At 62.6% G+C, this 6000-nt stretch overlaps 1 protein-coding gene across 3 annotated transcripts in view; it reads left to right on the top strand.

Annotated features, from left to right (window-relative positions):
* Window positions 1–553: 553 nt before the first annotated feature.
* PLXNA2 (plexin A2) overlaps window positions 554–6000 on the top strand; it is a 177932-nt gene continuing 172485 nt past the window's right edge. The window contains exon 1 of one of the 3 annotated variants that reach the window (XM_064498218.1): window positions 554–681. The gene's annotated coding sequence lies outside the window, so the exon portion shown is untranslated. Of the gene's footprint in view, window positions 682–1087; window positions 1130–1808; window positions 1871–6000 lie in introns of those variants that run through there. The other 2 variants (XM_026111835.2, XM_064498217.1) reach the window with 2 other exon arrangements.

Here is a 6000-nt window from a genome sequence, read left to right as displayed (position 1 = left end):
TCCCGGCGGCTCCTGCACGCACACCAGGTACCCGGCCCACGGCACCGCAAACCCAGCGTCCCGGCAGCTCCTGCACGCACACGGGTACCCGGCCCACGGCACCGCAAACCCAGCGTCCCGGCAGCTCCTGCACGCACACGGGTACCCGGCCCACGGCACCGCAAACGCAGCGTCCCGGCAGCTCCTGCACGCACACGGGTGCAGGGCCACGGCACCGCAAACCCAGCATCACTCGCATCCCTTCCCCTGTGGTCCCCCCAAACCGCTCTTGCGGGCAAGGGGAAAAACTGCTCTTCTTCCTGACACACGCGCGGGCCTCTCGCAGCTTTGCTTCGCCTGGAAGAAGAGCACAGAAAGAGGCATTTTCCCTCTTTCTCCAGCGCGACCTGCCACCAGAGGGCACTCGGAGAGCCCGCCGGGAGCTGCCGCCAGGTGCTCGGTGGTTAAAGCCGGCAACTCGGAACAAAACCAAAATAAAGCGGCGCCGCGGTTTCAGCGGGAGACGATGGCTCTCACCTGTAGCTAGGAGCCTGCACCTGCCGAGCCGCCCGGCCCCGGCGGCCCGCACCGCGGCGGCTATAAGAGGGGCGGCGCTGGGGCCCGGCCCGCCTGGGAGCCGGACCGAACCGAGCCGAACCGGAGCGGAGCCGGAGCGGAGGGGAGCAGCGGGCGGCCCGGCAGGTGCGTGCGGTCCTGTTCTGTCCCGTCCCGTCCCGCGGGGCAGCGAGGCCGCCCGGGAGCTGCTCCCCGGCCGCTTCGCGCAGCCCCGAGCGCGGGGCCCCGGGCGGCGGCTGTTGTTTTCTCCCGCAGTTATTGCACTAAGTTGTGTTTAAAAAAGCGAGGTCTTGGCGGCAAGAAAGGGGAAACGCAGCGCTGGCGCTGCTGCCTGCCGCCCCCTCCAGCCGCCCTCCGCGGGGCTGCGGCCGCGGGGCGGAGCGGGGCCGGGGCTGGGGCCGGGGCCGGGGCTGCGCTGCCCGGGCAGCGGTGCTGCTCCGCGGCTGGCGGTGCGTTGCGGGCCCCGCCGCCTGCTCGGAGCCCGCCGGCACCCACGCGGTGCTGCATTGCAGTGTGCAGACGTGCTCCCCGGGCCCTGCGAGCAGCCGGAGCCGCGCGGGGAGGCGAAGCCCAGGTAACCGGCGGGGGGCCGGGGGGGGCGTGCGGCTCGCTCCGTGTCACCTATCGCTTCCAGGGACTGGCTTTGTTTTTTCCCCCAAGCACTTCTGCCGGGACGGCGCGGGAGGCTGGGCTGCCTGCGGGGTCTGGGGGGGACCCGGGGGCCCTGCTGCCGGCCGGGGCCCCCCTCCCGTGTCCGGGGCCGGGTGGGAGGCGCGGGGACGGGGGGCCTCGGGGCGCCGCAGCGGCCGCTCCGTGGGGGCTCCCGGGAGCGAGCGACCAGCAGCATCAGCAGCCGCGTCGGCGCCTCTCCGCCGAGGGGAAACTGAGGCACGGGGCGCCCGGGGGCGGGGGGGGAGCGCGGCCCGGGGGCGGCCTCGGCGGCGGGGCCGGGGCGGGGGGGAACCGGCTGCCGCGGGGCTTTGTCGGCCGCCCGCGGAGCCGGAGCCGGGCGCGGGGGCGGGCGGGGGGCGGTGCGGGGGGCGGGCGGCGGCGGGGCGGGGAGCGGGACGCGCCGGGGCGGGCGGGGAGCGGAGCGGAGCGGAGCGGCGGAGCGGTGCGGAGCGGAGCGCGCCCGGGCTCGGGGCGCGGCGGCTGCCGGGGGAGGCGGCGGGGAGGCAGCGGGGCTCGCCGGGCCGCGGAGGCATGAGCGGGCGGCGGCGCTGAGCCGCGCCGGGAGGCTGCGGGGAGGCGGCGGGCGCCGGGTCTCCATGGTGCCGGGGCCGCGCGGACCGCGGCACCGGAGCGCCCGGGTCTGGTGAGTGAGCGCGGCCGGGCCCGGGGGTGCGGGGGGGGGGGGGGGGGATGTGCCTGTGCCCGTGTGCCCCCGCCGCGCTGGGGGCCGTGCGACAGCGAGGGCTGCGGACCCCGGTGGCCGCATCGGGCGCGGTGCCTCTGCCTGCCCAGACCGGGCGCGGGGACCCGCGGTGCTGGAAGCGGCTGTGCCTGGGGGCAGCATCCAGAGGGGCTGCCCGTTACGGAATGGGCTGAAGAAATCCCTTTAAATCCCTTGGTCCTGTTCGTCTCCCCCCCCCCCCCCCGGTTCTGTTTTATATGCATCCAAATATATATTTGTATGTATAGGTTTTTTCCTTAAATCTGTGTCTTCATTTGTTACCATTCGGTCATGGTCTGGAGCAGGCAATGCATCAGAATAAAACAATTCCCTTCCATAAAAAGTTACCGTCGGCAAGGGGAGAGTCTTTTGAAAGCATTCCTGAATCTCCAAAAAACCCCCCCTAAAACTTTCCCAAATCCTTGCGAGACCCTTTATGGAAGGCGAGGAGGGACGGGAGGACAGATCAGTCTTTGCTCCCTTTGGGGAAACCCTCACTTCTGCGCGATGGTCCAAGTGTTCCCCGCTGCGTGGCTGGTGCGTGTGCGTCCGTCGGGGAGGCTGCGCTGCGTGCCGACTCCGCGCGCCACGTTGTCCTCTCTTTCCGTGACCTCGGTTTAACCTGGCATGGCCAAGTGTTACTGGCTTTGTCTGCGTTCAAGCTATAGCCAATACTTGCCCGTTCCTGGAGGTGAAGTGAATGATGTTCAATTAATCTGTGTTCCAGGGGGTATCAGAAAGTCAATAGGTTAGTGCTAAGTGAGGTGAATAGTAAGTGATAGAAGAGAAACCTGTACTTCTGTGACCCGCGGTTCAAGGCACTGGCTCAGGGGTGAGAGCGTGTGAAGTTAGCCGAGTGCCATGACACAAAAACCTGCTGCTCGCAGGGTTTCCCCTTGATTTGCTGAGCACTTGATGCTTCACTGGTGGTTTGACTCTCTTAAATAGATCTTAGCTGACTTTTGGGAGATGGTCTTGGCTGTCCCTCGCTGCATGGCTTCATTGATGCAATGTCTCTAAAAGTTAAATCAAATGACCTACTTCCTACAGCTGAAAGACTGATGCCTTGGAAGACATCTGTGCTGTCTTCAGAACAGATGTTTATCTCTTCTTCCTTAGACATGGAGGTGCTACATCCTTTAAGAAGTGATTTGTTTTTCTTTGTTGCTGTTCTTTTGCCATTTGTTGTCAGTTTGAGAAGCCTCAAGACTGAAATGCAGTATACTGGGCTGGTGCAGGGAGCCGGATAAAATAGCTTTGACTTGGGAAACTTGGTGCAAGCAGTGAGTAACTGAATGCGCAACTGCTGCTGTGAAATGGCTTGTATGGCAAAGCAGTCACCTTACTCCATTTCTCTAACCATCTCTGTGCTTGTTGCAAGAAGATAAAGTAACCCAATTTAGTCTTCAGTATCTTTATAGTGTTATTTGATGTAATTAATTGTGGAGTTTCCCCCCGGCTTATAACAAGTTTGTGCGATGGAAACAGGTAACAGATGCTGCTGAAGATCTGCACACAATCCACCAGTATGATAGAAACAGCTTTTCCCCGTGCTCTTATCACACCGTCTTGCTCTCCGTGTTAACCCCGAGCTTTCCCCTGCCCATTAGCAGACGGGAACTTCCCGGATTTCAATTAGATGCAAAAGTGAAACAAAGATGCAGGCTGGATATGGGAACCTAGAACAGAGGTGACTGCAACTGCCCTGTGCTCTTTAACTCTCTTCAGCAAATTGCATTAGTATGTGACAAATTGGCTTGCAAAGCAGCTAAATGGAAATGACATTTGGAGCTGTTTGCTGTGCAGACCCTGTGGTGTCTCAGGGAAACATGTGACTTGCAGTATCTCCCCGAGATCTCCGATTTAACTGCTGCTACACGGCTTTCCAGCGCTTGCTCTGGGAGCTTACGTTGTGGGTAGACGTGAGACCCCAGGGCATGGCCTGGAAGAACTGCCCAAAGGCTGGGGCAGATGCCCGCAGACGGCCTCACGCAGTAGGCAGCTTGCACGAAGAGCAGAGTGAGGAAAGGAAGCACAGAGTAATGCCTGCGAATTGCGTGGGGTGTGTGGCAAAAGAGGTCTGAGGAGGGAAACCGTGCTTGCTGTTTGGTGCCCACGGGGTGCTTCGCGAGGGGCGCTGGGTTGCGTCTCGAAGGAGCTTTGTTCAGCTGTTCTGGCGACTTGGCAGGGAGGGCTGGACTGTATCGCAGCAGGAGAAGGTACACCTGCCTCTCGCGTGCCGCTCCTCTGAGCGTCCGCGCGTCTGCCTGAACGTGGCAGCGATCAAGCTGCTTTAATTGGCCCCTCTGCAGCCTGAACAATAAATATGTAGCGGGGAGGAGCGTCCCCCCCCGCCACGCGGCTCGAGGCCGTCGATGGGGACGGTGCGCTCTGCTCCCCTCTCCCTGCATGCGCGGTCGCTCCTGTCCCCGTCGTTTGCCGCCTGTGGAAACGGTGCCCCCCCGTCTTCGGCATCCTTAAAAAGAAGAAGATGGTGAACCTGAGCATGCCGTGCTCCTGAGACAGGGCCCTTCCTTTCTAAACACTCCTGATTATTCAGCTGATCTTTTTTTCATGGGCATGTTACAAGAAACAAACGGGGGAGAAAGTGGAAGGCGGTGACACATTTAAAATACACAAGAAAAGCGCTGGCAGGAATAAATCGTTCTTATTCCAGCAATATGAAATATTTATGGGCCTAAGTTGTGGCAAGGCTCTCCCCCCTCCCTCCGAACTCTTCCCGAAGTGTTTGGCCCTGGTGAAACGGTAGCCGGGGCAGCGGCCCCCGGCCGTCCGTGTGCAGCCCTCGCTGAGCTGCCCGGCTCGGAAAGGGTCCGGCGCGGTGTGCTGCACTCTGTTAACTAGGAATGATTCGGACGCGTCCGCGTGGCGAGCCGGCGGCGGGTCCCTGCGGAGATGCCGTGTTTCCCAGGAGCCCGCTGCTCCCCGCGGGCGTCTGCTGCTCATTCATTAGATCTGAGCTTTTCCCTTCCCCCCCCTTTCTTTTTTCTCCCCTCTCTCTTTTTCCCTGGCAATTCAAACAGTGATGAATGGACAAAAATCCCTCAAGGGAAACATTTTTTCACTTAGTTACAAAGATTTCATGGCTAATTAGAGTAAATGTGGTTTTTAGAGTGTTAATCTCTTAACCAGCTTGGCTAGGAGGGCCACCGCCACGGCGGAGGGGGGGCAGCGGGAGCCGCGGGGGCACTACCAAGCCGCTCCTGGGGCTTAGCCGCAGATGCTGCTGGCTGGCAGCGCGCGTCTTTGCGACGACCTCCCCGAGCATCCCGCCTGCCACCTGCCCCCTCGGGTACGCGCACCTCCTGCCTCGGCGTTCGAGGCTGCCTCCCGCCTCGCAGGAGCAGAGCTCGGCTGTGCAAGACCTGGAGGCGTTTCGGGCTGAGGAGGCCGCGAGCTCTTTGTCCCTGGAGAGTGGTGCGGCGAGAGCCTGGGGGGTGAAAAGGAGTGTGAACAAAAGGAGGGTTCAGGGCAGCGTATCGTCCTGGGGAGGGGGAGGCTGCTGCCGGGGGGGCTGTATGGTCACGTTCTTTCTCTGCAGTTAAAATACATATGTATAGGTGTGCGTTGGTGCCAGCGTGGGAGATGGTCGGAGAGCCCCCGGCGCGGCGGGCGGGCGGCTCGGGTGCTGCCCCCAGCGTGCTGCTGTGCCGCCCTGCTGGCGAGGCGGCCGCGGGGCTCCCGCACCTCGAAGGTAGATGTTTCGGACTGTATGAAAAGTCATCCCGCCCTTGCTGTTGGGGAGGGGAATTGCCTGTGGTGAGTGCTCTGTTCTGCCTCCCTCCTCCCCTGCCCGTTCTGCCCTTCCCCTCCAGCGGTACCTGCTTTCCCGGGCCGAGTCCGACTCGGCCCCACATGGCTCTGCCCAAACGGGACCAGCAGCTCCCGGGGCGGCCGAGCAGCCCGCTCCCCTCTGCAGCCACTGCCCGCCTTCGGCCGCTGCTCTGGGAAAGCTTTGGGAGAAGATGGGAGCGAGCGGGATGCGAGCTTGAAATACCTCCTCCTCCCACTAGAGGGGATCAGGCTGGAGG

This window comes from Dromaius novaehollandiae, chromosome 27 (assembly GCF_036370855.1).
Source record: "Dromaius novaehollandiae isolate bDroNov1 chromosome 27, bDroNov1.hap1, whole genome shotgun sequence".
Classification (NCBI taxonomy): domain Eukaryota; kingdom Metazoa; phylum Chordata; class Aves; order Casuariiformes; family Dromaiidae; genus Dromaius; species Dromaius novaehollandiae.
This window is presented reverse-complemented; position numbering and strand designations above follow the sequence as displayed.